General features: G+C 39.6%; 1 protein-coding gene across 2 annotated transcripts in view; it reads left to right on the top strand.

Annotated features, from left to right (window-relative positions):
• MAP4 (microtubule associated protein 4) overlaps positions 1-14511 on the top strand; it is a 182910-nt gene that overhangs the window by 28343 nt on the left and 140056 nt on the right. The gene's annotated exons all lie outside the window — the stretch shown is intronic.

Genomic DNA, 14511 nt, shown 5'->3' with positions numbered 1-14511 from the left:
ATGTGTGTGGTTCTACTCTCTCTCTTGCTCAGTAGTTTTATTGAGATATGATTCACATAAGAGTAGAGTTCACCCGTTTCAAGTGTAGAATTCAATGGTTTTTATTTTTTATTTATTTTTTAAGGATTTTATTTAAAAAATTTTTTTAGTTTTTAAAATTTTTTCTTTTTTTGTAGAGGGAGAACATGTGTGAACAAGGGTGACAGCAGAGGGAGGGGGCAGTATACGGGGGTTCCAATTTCTCTAAATCCTTGTAAATATCATTATTATTATCTGTCCTTTTGATTAGAATCATTCTGGGATATGAAGTGGCACCTCATTGTGGTTTTGAGTTTTATTTTCCTGATGACTAATGTGCTTATTGGCTGTGCTATATTCAGATCATTTGCCCATTTTATTTATTTTTATTTTTATTTTATTTGTTTATTTACTTGAAAGAGGCATGAGCTGGGGGTGGGTAAGGAGCAGAGGGAGAGGAAGAAGCAGACTCCCCGCTGAGCAAGGAGCCTGATGCAGGGCTCGATCTCAGGACCCTGGGATCATGACCTGAGCCGAAGGCAGGTGCTTAACCGACTGAGCCACCCAGGTGCCCCCATTTGCCCATTTTAAAGTTAGATTATTTTGTCTTTTTATTATTGAATTGTAAGAGGTTTTTACATATTCTGTGTACAAAGCCCTTATCAGGTGTATGATTTATAAATACGGTTGACCCTTGAACAGTGCAGGGGTGAGGGGTGCTGACTCCTGTGCAGTGAAAGATTCACATATAACTTTTGACTCCCCCCAAATCTAACTATTAATAGCCTACTGTTGACTGAAAGTCTTACTGAACATAAACAATAGATAAACACATACATCGTATATATGTTATATACTGTATTCTTAAGGTAAGCTAGAGAAAAGAAAATATTAAGAAAATCTAAGAGAAAACACATTTACAGTACTGTATGGTATCAAAAAATTCATGTATAGTGGACGCGTGCAGTTCAGACTTCTGTTGTTCAAGTGTCAACTATATTTTCTCCCATTCTGTATATTGTCTTTTCATTTTCTTTTCTTTTTTTTTTTTTTAAAGATTTTATTTATTTATTCGACAGAGATAGAGACAGCCAGCGAGAGAGAAACACAAGCAGGGGGAGTGGGAGAGGAAGAAGCAGGCTCACAGCAGAAGAGCCTGATGTGGGGCTCGATCCCATAACGCGGGGATCACGCCCTGGGCCGAAGGCAGACGCTTAACCTCTGTGCCACCCAGGCGCCCCTGTCTTTCATTTTCTTGATGGTGTCCTTTGAAGCAGAAAAGTTTTAATTTTTTTAAGATTATATTTATTTATTAGAGAGAGTGCCAAGCACAAGCAAGGGGATCGGCAGATAGAGGGAAAGGGAGAAGCAAGTTCCTTGTGGAGCAGGGAGCCTGACCTGACCTGGGGCCTGATCCCAGGACTTTGGGATCATGATCTAATACGAAAGGCAGACGCTTAACAGACTGAGCCACCAAGGCACCCTGGAAAAGTTTAAAATTTTGATGAAGTTTAATTTATCTACTTCTGTTGGTTGCATTTTTGGTGCCATATTTAAGAAACCATTGTCAAATCCAAGTTCATGAAGATTTGTACCTGTATTTTTCTCTAAGATAGTTTTAGCTTTTAGCATTCTTTGTTTTGAGTTGATTTTTGTATATGATGTGAGTTATGAGGTCCAACTTCACTTTTTTAGATGTGGATATCCAACTATCCCAGCACAGTTTGTTGAAGAAACTGAGTTATATTGGCATTTGTTGGAAATTAATTGACTGTAAAAGTGAAGATTTACTTTTGAACTTTCTATTCTGTTGTGTTGATCTTTATGTCAGTGCTTATACTGGTACCACATTGTCTTGGTCACTGCAGCTTTGAGTAGATTTTGAAATCTGGTTGTGAGTCCTCAAATGTATCCTTCTGATTTCAAGATTGTTTTGGCTATTCTGAGTCCTTTGAATTTCCATATGAATTTTAGAATTAGCTTGTCAGATTCTGCAAAGAAGTCAGCTGGGATTTTGATAGGGATTGAGTTGAATCTATAGATGAGTTTGGGTAATAATTGCCCTAAGTCTTCTCACCCACAAACTTGGGATGTCTTTCCATTTGTTTAGATCTTTAATTTCTTTCACCGTTATGTTTTTTTTTAGAGTATAAGCTTTATATTTCTCATGTTAAATTATTTGTAAGTTATTTTTGATGCTGTTGTAAGTGGAGTTGTTTTCTTAATTTTGTGTTTGGATTGTTCATTGCAAGTGTTTGGTACTCTAATACTGACTATTGAATTTAAAACTTTGAGGAATCAAAGGTCTTACTGGCTTGTAATTACAAGAAGTAGAGGCTTGTATAGTAGGGTGCTCTTACGAAAGCTTTATTTCATCATTGGCTTTCAAACAGTTTGTGGTCAGACTTTGAGCTATTAGTTGATCGCTTTTGAGCTGTAGGCCAATTGTACTTAGGAGTTCCAAACTGATGACTACATATGCCAGTTGTATGGTAAATGTGACTGGTTTTCAAAAGCCCTTTCAGTTATAAAGCAAATGACTTGGCAGCAAAAATGCCTTTCATTCATATCATTCTTTTGTTTTCATGGCGTGAAGAGCTGTAGTTAAGAGGAAGAGTTTTAGATTTTAGTGGTTTACCAAGTTGCATTAGAGGAAGTCTATAAAAGCATTGTTGAGCCAGACAGCTTTCAGATTAAAAACCTGTCTATTAGCAAAGTAGGAACCCCTTACAAATACCCTGGTTAACCCCTGGCTTAGTGTAGGCATGTTTCTGATAAGTTATGGTTTTATCATCTACATCAGAACCATTGAGGGTACTTTGAAATGCAGATTCTGGGGCTTCTACCCAGACAGAACAAATCAGATTCTGGGAATGGGACTCAGTAATCTATTGTAAACCATCTTCCTAACACGACCCCATTAAAGTTTGGAAACTGTTTTTAATTATGTACCTCCATCTCATAAGAGATTGGGTGTTTTTTTTGCCAGAATTGAAATTTTCAAATTGTGGGTCACAGGCATCTCTTAAAAAGGAAAAAAAAAAAAACAACCAAAAGTAAACAGAAGATATCAGTACATTTTACATAGTAAAGATTAGTATTGATTCATGAAACTTGTTTCATTTGTTTGTATATGTGTGTGAATATAGGTCATTATATAAAGTGAATTTTTTGCCTTGGGGTTGTGATCAAAACAGAAAAATTGAAGACCTCAGAATGTGAAAAATGTACAGTCTAGGGGCATGTGGATGGCTCAGTGGGTTGAGCCTCTGACTCTTGGTTTCAGCTCAAGTCGTGATCTCAGGGTTGTGGGATAGAGCCCTGTGTCTGGTTCCAAGCTCAGCGTGGAGTCTGCTGGAGATTCTCTCTCCCTCTCCCTCTGTCTCTCCTGCTCCTGCCTGCTCTCTCAAATAAATAAATCTTGGGGAAAAAGAAAAAGAAAAATGTACAACCTCTCATACTTTACACTGTTTTATATGTACCATGTTTCTGGAACTGGGAAAGGTGCTGGTGAGCATCCAGAAATCACTGAAAAATCCTTGCTCTTGAGTTCACAGTTTATAAAGGGTAATAGGCGTATAAATAATAGCTTGTCAGTGGTATGCTAGAAGCACACAGCATATCAAAGTCAGGAGGTTTTCATAGAGATGGAGCTAGTTGAGGTAGGTCTTGAAAAGGTGAAAAAATTGACGTTTTAGTTGTTAAGCAAGAGAGCATTATTTAAGGATTGAAGAGGAAGAGGAAGATTTCGATATAAATGATTTGTGATATGGTGTTACCCGCACTCATCCTGATGGAGCTCCCAACTGCACCAGGAGTTGAAAAGGAGGTTCTATAACTCTTGTACCAGCCTTTCCTCTTCTTTAAGGCATTCCTTTCCTCAGAACTTTGTTTACTGGACTTTACTTGTTTCCTTTTCAGATCTTTTCTTTTCTTTTCTTTTCTTTTCTTTTCTTTTCTTTTCTTTTCTTTTCTTTTCAAGAATGCTCTTAAAATTGTTTGGCCATTGCATTTTTTCTTCTTTTTTTAAGTAGGCTCCTTGTTCAGTGTGGGGCCTGAACTCACAGTGAGCCCTGAGATCAAGAGTTGTATATGCTTTACCAACTGAGCCAGGCAGGTGCTCCTTCTTTTCAGATTTATTTCAAGTTGGTGGTTGTATTACCATCTTCCCTGAATGCATTTGGAGCCACCAAAGAGTCCAGGACAGGGTGGAGAGGTATACTTGAGGGGTAGGGGTTAGGCTTTATGCTAACCCTACATCTGCTTTTGTCTGCAGAATACTTTCCAGGCTACGGGCTAGTAATCTAATTTAATCTTTATCTTTGTAGGCCATAGAGGCATCTTTTTGTTTTATCCTACTGTAGGACAACATTCACCTTTAGATGTCAGATAGCTGGTGCACGGACTAGAAGAGATTACCATAGCGTCTGTTCTTTATCGTCCTCTGCTGTAGATCCCATCTTCAGTCATTGGATTCCACCGTGCACATGGACACATGCAAATTTAGGAAGCTTTCACTCTAAACAGTGCTTTTGATCAGTTTTGTGTTTGCTGCGTGTTTTAGAGCAGAGACTGACATTGACCACCTAAGCAGAAGGCATTGCTTGGGCAGGGGTCTGGAGGTGTGAACCCTGTTGTTAAAGCATTTGGCCGTAGCTCCGTACATGACAGGATGCCTGCTTGGAGCCAAGCAGAGAGGAAGCACATCCATGTCCTTAGAGCACCAGTAATACAGTAAATGATAAATGACAACTCACTTTAAGAATTCCAAAAATAGGGGGAATGGGGGCGCCTGCGTGGCTCAGTCAGTTAAGTGTTCGATTCTTGATTTCGGCTCAGGTCATTATCTCAGGATCATGGGATCGGGTGCTGGCGTAGGGCCCTGGGTAGGGCTCCCTGCTCAGCAGGGAGTCTTCTGGAGATTTCCTCCCTCTCCCTTTACTCCTCCCCCTGCTCCCGTGCTCTCTCTCTCTCTCTCTAAAATAAATAAATAAATAAATAAATAAAAAAGAAATAGGAATACAGTTAAGAGGCAGTGAATGCTAATGCGTAGCAATTTTTTTTTTTTTTGGTAGACATTGAAAGAAATTACATTTTGGGGGTCAGGTCAGTAGTGGTCTTGGTGGGAGGAGCTAACTGGTTACCAACCTTTAGGATCTAGATTACATTTTTTAACTTTAGATACTGACTTTTCAAATGACACTGACTGATTAGAATGCTACATTTTCCTGTTGCTTTTCTCCTCCTCCCTCACCAGCCCCATCTTGGCTTGTTTTAAATGGGAAGGATGATGGGTAGGCATGGATTTAGAGCAAGGGAATATAGTTTGGACTCTTTCACCTAAACTCAAGGAGAGCTGGACAAAATGTCTGTTTCCCCCAGCAGAGAATACTGTAAGTGACTGGATTGCTTATGCTCTCCGGGTCCTTGGAAAATAGTGTAGCAATAGTAAGATTTTGCTTTTCTTAGTACCTCCTTTCCCCCATATCTTTTTTTGTGCCAACATTCGCTCTCTGGAACATCTAATGTCAAAGGCCAAGAAGTCCTTATATTTGCCTATATACTAGCCTGCTCATTTTCCCATTCCTACTTTCCAGCTATACTTCTCAGTGTGGAAGGTGTCTTTTTATCTGTTTTAGTGGCTGGGAGTTGGGGTGGGTCCTGGCAAGTGGAGGTGAGGGGAGACAGTAATTAAATTGCCTCTGCATTTTCATGATCCTTTAGCTCTGCCTAGAGCTTACTATAAAAATTGCTGTGAGGGGTGCCTGGGTGGCTTAGTTAAGTGTCTGCTTTTGGCTCAGGTCATGATCCCAGTGTCCTGGGATCAAGCCCCCACATCGGGCTCCCTGCTCTGCAGGGAGCCTGCTTCTCCTCCCTCTGCCTGCCTCTCCCCATTTGTGCTCGCACACACTCAGTCTCTGGGTCAAGTAAATAAAAATCTTTAAAAAAAATAAAATAAAAATTGCTGTGAGAGGCGGTAATTAAGAGTCGGGGTCTGCCACTTTGAGTAACCTCAGGCAGGTTATTTAACCTCTTAAGTTCTTTGGTGCCCCATTTTTATTTATTATTTTATTTACTTTTATTTACTTATTATTTTCTTTTAGGTTGGGGGGGCAGAGAGAGCATACACGCAAGCACAGGCGTAGGGTAGAGGAGGGAGAGAGACTCTTAAGCAGGTTCCACACCCAGTGCAGAGCCCAACACAGAGCTCAATCCCACAACCCTGAGATAATGACCTGAGCCCAAACCAGGAGTTGGATGCTTAAGTGACTGAGCCATCTGGGTGCCTCATTGGTGTCCTCATTTTAAATGGAGGTAATAATGTACCTATGTACTAGAAACGTTCAACATAATAATTGAATTACTCTGAGTAGAATAGTATCTAGAATATAAGTGGAGAGGAATCCTTATTTTTTATATAAATTAGACCAAGGTAGGTTTGTTATTTGGAGTAGAATATGAAGTTTGCTTTTTAATTGCCATAATCATGATTTTTTTTCCTGACATTAAACAATTCTGAAAGTCTTTCTCTTTGTTCACTTGTGGCCAGACACCAAAGAAAGGGGAAAATTCTGTAGAATAATAAGAGATTTTTTTTTTTTTTTTAATGGTCGGTATGTGAGCTGTTTTTTTCCCCTATGATTTCTTTTCCTTTTCCTTGCTCAAACAAAAATAGATCTGGTTTCCTGGGTTATCACAGCTTGTAACAAAAAGCTTTTTGATAAAGTTGGCTGTTGGGTCAGTAGGATGAGATCATTCCTTCCTAAGTAGTTTGCAATGTCTGAAGTATTCGTTGGAACAAAAGCTGGCTGGGTAGGTGAAGCACACAATAAGCCTGACTTGTGGTTATGTTCAGGGCAGGAGTGTGGGTTTTCTGATAGAATACTACTGATAGGTAGAAGGTGAAAGGTACTTGGCACAATACCTACTCACTCTGGCTCGCACGTGTAAAAAGAGATTAGAATGATAAAGAGGCTCAGGATACACTCGGTCTGAACTGTACTGGTCCACTTAAACACAATTTTTATTGGATACATAAAGGACAGTACTGTAATTATATTTTCTCTTCCTTATGATCTTTCTTAACATTTTCTTTTCTCTAGCTTACTTTATTGTAAGAATATAATATATATATAATCTACAAAATATGTATTAATCGACTGTTTATGTTAACAGTAAGGTTTCTGGGCAACAGTAGGTAATTAGTAGGTAATTTTGGGAAGTCAAGAGTTATATATGGATTTTTGACTGTGTGGAGGTTGGTGCCTCTAACCCCTGTGTTGTTCAAGGGTCAACTGTGGTAGTAAAAATATCATGTAAAATGACTTATAGTAGTGGTTTGTAGCTATAATATATAGGATTTTAAATCACTGAGATTACTATTTTAGGAAATATGAGTATGGATTTTTAAAAAGATTTTATTTATTTGAGAGAGAGCAGAGCTAGAGAGAGAGCACAGTGGAGGGGAGAGGGAGAGGGAGAAGCAGGCTTCCCACTGAGCAGGATCCTGGGATCATGAGCCAAGCCAAAGGCAGGTGCTTAACTCACTTAGCCACCCAGGCACCCATGAGTGTGCATTCTTGCACTTTCCTTAAAGGAGATGTGTCAGAATGGAGCTTTTCATGTCATTGACTAACACTCTTGAATAGGAGTTAGTGGTTATTGTTTCTTAGGAAAGTAAGACCTTTTAGATGTATGAATTAAGTTCTGCTTCTGCTCATAGTATGAGTTTGTTTTGTTTTTGTTTTTTTTAGTTTTCTCTCCCTCTCCCATCTTTTCTACCTAGTGACTTTGTGATTTAGTTGAATCTGGCCACTAAAACATAGCCAAAATCCTACCACCATTAGGATTGATGATGACTTAAATAGCTTTAGTTCAGGAGCTATTTAGAATTGATGATGACTTAAATAGCTCTAGTTCAGGAGTCTCTTAAACTCCTACAGCATCCTGGCAGTGAAGGTGAGTGAGTGAAGCTGGCTTGGAATAGATTATGCTGCATACACTGAGTGATGTCTACAGAAGGCATGTTATTTCTCAGCTCCAGTATAGTATTGCTGAGCGGGAATGCATGTTGGTTGTCTGATAGTATGATTTTTTTGAAAGAAGCTGTAAGTCTGTACTTCATGCAAAAATTCCTGATTTTTGAGATGTTGGCACAGCTTTTCTAAAGCAATCTGTAGGCCAGCGCATGGAGGGCCTTGTGAGACCTAGGATTGCTACTTTATGAGCTCTGAAGGAGTGCCTCTCCTGCAGGTTTGGTGAGTACTCACCCCGCCGAGGGAACTTTGGGCTGGGTGGGAGTTGGGAGACTTTGGTTCCGACCTTAGCTTTAGCACTAATTAGCTGGATGCCTTTGGGCAGGAGAAACCTCTTTGGATCTCACTTTACTGGTTGTAAAGTCTGAGAGTAAACTGGATAAAGTTCCCTCTCTTACTCTTTATTGTTTTATATATTATGCATGTATTTCACTTGAACTGTGAAACAGTGACCATTCATAATTCGAGGCTATCAGGAAATTTTATTAGTCTAAGTGCTTTAGTAATAGATGCTGTGCACTCTCCAGCGGTAGTCCCTGTAGGCAACAGAGGATTCTTCCCTGCTTACCTGAATTCTTGGCATACTTGCTGCGTCCAGTCAGTATCTGGTGGGTATGCACATATTAATTGATGGTGCATTTTTATATTTCTGTTTCTTCAAGTAAATGGTAACTTGATTGTAATTCCAATGAAAGCTGTATTGATTAGTGGGGTTTGGAGGGGTAGTTGTGATGAGAGGAAACAGTAACATTTTTATAGTTTGATTCGCTTCCTTGTTTTTACTTTAAGCTAATTAATCAGTGGCACTTCTGTATGGGAATAATGGTGCATGTGGTGTTCGTTGCTTAAAGTCTGCATAAGATCACAGGATGACTTACACCATTTAGTCCAACAGCAAAACTGAAATCTGAAAAACTACATTTTGGCATTTAGTCTACGGAGATAAGACACACTTATCTCCTCCTTTGACTTCAGACTGCTTTTTATCCAGAAGGTGGTTTTATTTGGAAGATTAAGATTCTTCTAGAAAAATAATAAAGACAAAGGAAATAAATTTTAACATACTTGTTTTAATTTTTTTTAAAGGATTTTATATTTATTTGTGAGAGAGATAGAGCATAAACAGGGGGAGCGGCAGGCAGAGGGAGAAGCAGGCTCCCTGCTGAGCAAGGAGCCCACCGTGAGACTCGAAGTGGGACTCTATCCCAGGACCCTGGGATCATGACCTGAGCCACAGACAGACATTTAAACAACTGAGCCACCCAGGAGTCCCTTAATTTTTTTTTTTTTTAATTCCAAGTTATTTAACCTAGAGTGTTAAAATTAGTTTCAAGTTTACAATATAGTAATTCAGCACTTTCATACATCACCCTAATTTTTCATATACTCTTAAGAATATAAGTTAATGGTATTCATTAGACATACTTAGATGAACTGCAGCGATTTTGTAGAAGTATGTTGATTTGGTTCTTGGCATTGTCTTTGGAATAGTGTGTTGATGTAAGGGGTTTAGTAAGAAACAGACTTCTATCTTGAGGTCTGGTCTGAATTCCTGTTTTGTATGGATGGTGAAAGTTTTTGGAGAAAACTTTGTGTTTGATTGGGATGTAATACGAGCGTTCACGATTAGGCCTTCGTGGGAATGGCTAACTATTTATAAGTAATGTAATGCTATGTGAGCCGACAGGCAAACTTAATCCTAAATTTTTAAGCAGAAGTCTAAACTGATAGAATGATAAGTAGGATTTATGTTTTACACAGTAACTGCAGCAATTTTGGCCAAAACATCTGAATTAGTATTCTGATCCAATATATTAATTAACTGAATTTGTGTAGTTTCTTTGTAAATCGCACAGAGCTGCAAGTAATCAGAAGAGAATGTGTAAAAGGTTTTTCTCTCTAACGACAACAGTTCAGGAACCCCTAAATCAGCATACTAGTTTTTCTTCTAAAAAAATATGTATACCTGAAAAAAATGAGTACTTTTTTTTAACGCAGCACATGGCACTTAGTATTAGATCAAGCAATACAAAAATGTGGTTTTTATTGGTAAAAAAGTCAAATACCAACAATTTTATTTGTTCTGCCTAATATTCAGTACATTTTTTTGCCCCGACCAGAGTCAAATGATAGTCAAAATGAAAGGCTTACAAAGGACTTCCTAGATAATTCTTTTTTTTTTTTTTTAAAGATTTTTAAAATTTATTTGACAGAGAGAGACACAGCGAGAAAGGGAACACAAGCAGGGGGAGTGGGAGAGGGGGAAGCAGGCTCCCCTTTGAGCAAGGAGCCTGATGCAGGGCTCTATCCCAGGACCCCAGGATCATGACCTGAGCTGAAGGCAGGTGCTTAACGACTGAGCCATCCAGGCGCCCCTGGATAATTCTTTTTATAAATAAAGTGAGGTGACTTGCCAGAGACCTTATATTTAGTTTATGGCTGAGGTAAGGAGAGGCCAGATGATCTCTCAATGATGAATTTAAATCTGACTTGAGTGGTTTTTTTTTTTTTTAAGATTTTATTTATTTATGTGACACAGAGAGAGAGAGAGCACAAGAAGGGGGAGCAGGAGAGGGAGAAGCATTCTCTCCACTGAGCAGGGGGCTCAGTCCCATGACCTGAGCTGAAGGCAGACGCTTAACCAGCTGAGCCTCCCAGGCACCCCATTGACTTGAGTTGTTAAAAGCTTGGTGTTTTGTTTTTTTTTTAAAGATTTTATTTATTTATTCGACAGAGATAGAGACAGCCAGCGAGAGAGGGAACACAAGCAGGGGGAGTGGGAGAGGAAGAGCAGGCTCATAGCAGAGGAGCCCGATGTGGGGCTCGATCCCATAACGCTGGGATCACGCCCTGAGCCGAAGGCAGACGCTTAACCGCTGCCACCCAGGCGCCCATGGTGGTTTTTTTTTTTTCTTCTGTATTAAAGGCATAATCAGAAGATATATATATATATATATATATATATGATTTTATTTATTTGATAGAGAGAGACAGCAAGAGAGGGAACACAAGCAAAGGGAGTATGAGAGGAAGAAGCAGGCTTCCCACAGAGCAGGGAGCCCAACGGGCTCGATCCCAGGACCCTGGAATCATGACCTGAGCTGAAGGCAGATGCTTAATGGCTGAGCCACCCAGGCGCCCCCAGAAGCTATATATTTGACCACAGGCCTAATGCCCATACCCTCCATAGAAATGATCACAAATATCATTTTTACGTGATAGATAGTATAATACTTTTCAAATACTCCTTACAAAATGAGGGTAGTAGAATAACAAATTATATCAGATTTTATGTAATTATTGCTCTTTTGTGGTATATAAAGTTTTTAACAACTTCAGCCAGTTTTGCTGATACAAGTCAGAATGTGAGAGCTAGTGTCAATCATAGTATTTGGGATGGGTGCCTCTGAGATTTTCATAAGCATTTTTTAGAAATCCAAGGTCCCTCATCTTTATATGAGAAACTGTCTATCTTGCTGCCTTTTTGTGGTCTTGTAAGAAATATTCGGATAATAATATTAATTCTGAATTTAGCATGGAAATCTTTTACTGGGTTAAAGTTCCTGTAGAAAGTCAGGAGACGTGGTATTCTACCAACTAGTTTAATTTTTAGAAAGTTACTTTATTCATCAGTTTCCTTATTTGTAAAATGAGGAGGTTAGATATGTAAGATCCCTGTATTGGGGTAGTTAATGCTATCTGCTGTCCATCATTTCAGTGCCTTAATACAATAAAGGTTTATTTCTTACTTCATATGATGATTGAAGAATTCCATCTCCTTTCTTTTTTTTTTTTTTTTTAAGATTTTATTTATTTATTCGACAGAGATAGAGACAGCCAGCGAGAGAGGGAACACAAGCAGGGGGAGTGGGAGAGGAAGAAGCAGGCTCATAGTAGAGGAGCCTGATGTGGGACTCGATCCCATAAAGCCGGGATCACGCCCTGAGCTGAAGGCAGACGCTTAACCGCTGTGCCACCCAGGCGCCCCTCCATCTCCTTTCATCTGGTGTCTTGGAATCTTCCAGTGGATCCTTTGTATTCATTTGGTTGACAACAAAGAGCACCAGCAAGGAGGATCTCATTAATGTTTTTGTGGTAGAGTGTATTACTCAAGCTGTCATTCCATTGACTAGAACCCAGTCATATGGTTTCAGCTTGTAAGTGTAAGGGTGGTAGGAAATGTTGTCTTTGTGAATACCCAGGAAGAAGGAAGAGTACCCAGGAAGAAGAAAGTGGATTGACGAGCACTGAGCACATCTCTGCCACACTCTTACTTAGCTTATTCTGTCTTTAATTTTGTATTCCCTATTGCATGTCACTTTTTTTTTTTTTTAAGCAAGGGGGGTGGAGGAGGCAGAGAGAGAGAGAATCATAGGCAGGCTCCATGCCTAGCACAGAGTCTGACTTGAGGCTCAGTCTTACAACCCTGAGATCATGACCTCAGCCGAAATCAAGAGTGGGATGCTTAACCGACTGAGCCACCAAGGCACCCCTGCATGTTACTTTTTGTACATTTGATTACTCAGAATTTGCTTCCAGATTTCTTGAAAGAGTATAGTTTGGAAGTCTTTGCAATTTTAGTTTGTAAAGTCTTTGGTGCTTGTTTTATTTAGGAGAGTTCCCCCCCCCCATGGTTATACCATGTTATTTTCTTTTGTAATTTCACTTGTGGTTTAAACTTCTCTTATCTCGTTATGCCTTGCTCATTTTTGAAGGATTAAAAATGCATCTATGACAAAAATCTCCCAGTGTACAAGAAATACAGTAGAATATTGAATACAGCCAGCATCAGAGCGACCAAGTCATTGTCCACCCATGTTCAGTCTGTCAACCCACTAGCAGAAGGGAGAACAGACAGACCTTACACTGTCTTTTAAAGGTCAGCACATGCAGACTTGCAGACCAATAGAGAAGCACATTCCAATGAGGAGGCAAAGTTCTTTTTGCCTTCTGCCCACTTAAGGTTAAATTTGGAGAGTCAGCAAAAGCTTTTCAGTTGATTTCAGCCGCTGCTTTAAAGTTATCCCTGTCCACTCTCCCTCCCTTTTTCTTTCTGTGATACATTATGTATACCTTTTGTGCCTAAATACCATTCCTCATGGATCCAGCCTGTGTTATGTTAGTAAATTGGATGAGAATATTCTAAACCTAAGTATTAAATTCATTCTGTTCTTAAAATAATTAGCTCAAAATAATGCCACAGCTCTGTTTGCATTGTATTTGACTCAATACTTTCTTTTGTAGTCCCCCTGCAATAATAGGTGGGGCTATTTTTTTTAAAAGATTTTATTTTTAAGTAATCTCTGTAGGCAGTGTGGGGCTTGAACCCACAACCTGAGATCAAGAGCCGCATGCTCTTCTGACTGAGCCAGCCAGGTGCCCCATCCCTGCATATTTTTAATTGCCTTTTTCCCCTTGATGGCAGAAAAATATATGCTATCTGTACCACATATTTAAGTCTTCATTGGAAAAGTATCTGTTCATGTCTTCTGCCCATTTTATGATTTGTTTATTTGTTTCTCGTGTATTGAGTTTGAGAAGTTCTTTGTAGATCTTGGATACCAGTCCTTTATCTGTGGTATCATTCGCAAATATATTCTCCCATTCCGTGGGCTGCCTCTTAGTTTTTTTTGACTGTTTCCTTGGCTGTGCAGAAGCTTTTTATCTTGATGAAGTCCCACAAGTTCATTTTATCTTTTGTTTCTCTTGCCTTTGGAGATGTGTCATGAAAAAGGTTGCTGTGGCCGATGTCATAGAGGTTGCTGCCTATGCTCTCCTCTAGGATTTTGATGGATTCCTGTCTCACATCGAGGTCTTTCATCCATTTGGAGTTTATCTTTGTGTATGGTGTGAGAGAGTGGTTTTGATATCTAGTTACTTAAGGTCTTCTAAGTTTTCTAAGATTGTCTTAGCTGTTTGCATTTTTGTACAAAATTTAGCATCAGCTTTTCAATTTGAATTAAAAAGAGAAAACCTACTGGGATTTTGCTTTTAAAGGTTCAATCTGTAGATCAGTTTGGGGATAATTGACATCTTTTTTTTTAAAGATTTTATTTATTTATTCGACAGAGATAGAGACAGCCAGCGAGAGAGGGAGCACAAGCAGGGGGAGTGGGAGAGGAAGAAGCAGGCTCATAGCGGAGGAGCCTGATGTGGGGCTCGATCCCATAACGCCGGGATCACGCCCTGAGCGGAAGGCAGATGCTTAACCGCTGTGCCACCCCGGCACCCCTGGGGATAATTGACATCTTTAAAATATTGAGTCTTGGAATGCCTGGGTGGCTCAGTCAGTTAAGCGTCTGCCTTTGGCTCAGGTCACGATCCCAGGGTCCTGGGATTAATCGAGCCCTACATCGGGCTCCTTGCTCAGAGAGGTGCCTGCTTATCCCTCTGCCTGCTGCTCCCCATGCTTGTGTTCTCTCTCGCTCTCTGACAAATAAATAAATAAAATCTTAAA

The sequence above is a fragment of the Ailuropoda melanoleuca genome, chromosome 4 (genome assembly GCF_002007445.2).
Source record: "Ailuropoda melanoleuca isolate Jingjing chromosome 4, ASM200744v2, whole genome shotgun sequence".
Lineage (NCBI taxonomy): Eukaryota > Metazoa > Chordata > Mammalia > Carnivora > Ursidae > Ailuropoda > Ailuropoda melanoleuca.
This window is presented reverse-complemented; position numbering and strand designations above follow the sequence as displayed.